Below are 572 nucleotides of genomic sequence, written 5' to 3' on the forward strand. Positions count from 1 at the left end.
ATTTAATGTGGATAATGGGGAGATGTTGAGGCTGATGTTGATGAAAGAGGAAAGAGCAAGGTAGAAGATGCAGGAATGGGCTGGCCTATAATCTCACAACATAAGTTCAAAGCTTAGTGACATGAATTGGAATAAAATTTGTCTTTCAGTATATAACAGTCACTTGGTGACATTTATGTGAAATTTGTTAAGAATTTCTACAGTATTTTACTGACTTGCCGAAGAGGAACAATTGTTGACAGTGAGCAATAAATCTCACTAATTAAACTCTTACAGCTAATACTCGGGATTAAAATGGTTTTGCTCTGTTTTTTCCAACTAAGGTTTTAAATTAATTCTACTATCATGTTTAACTGTGGGAGTTTTTTTGTTTGTTTGTTTGTTTTTGCAGTTGCAAAACATGTCAGTAAAACATTGACACTATTTGTGTTAATTCTCCATGAAGTAAGTTACTGTCTTGCTGAAGTAAAAACAGTCTCTTTCACTTCACTTTAATTAAGCAAAGTCTAATGAAGTTGAACTCTAATTTCTCATTTCCAAGTTATTTAGTTTCTTCTAATTACAGATTGAGC

Source organism: Mastomys coucha, unplaced genomic scaffold (assembly GCF_008632895.1).
Source record: "Mastomys coucha isolate ucsf_1 unplaced genomic scaffold, UCSF_Mcou_1 pScaffold2, whole genome shotgun sequence".
Classification (NCBI taxonomy): Eukaryota; Metazoa; Chordata; class Mammalia; order Rodentia; family Muridae; genus Mastomys; species Mastomys coucha.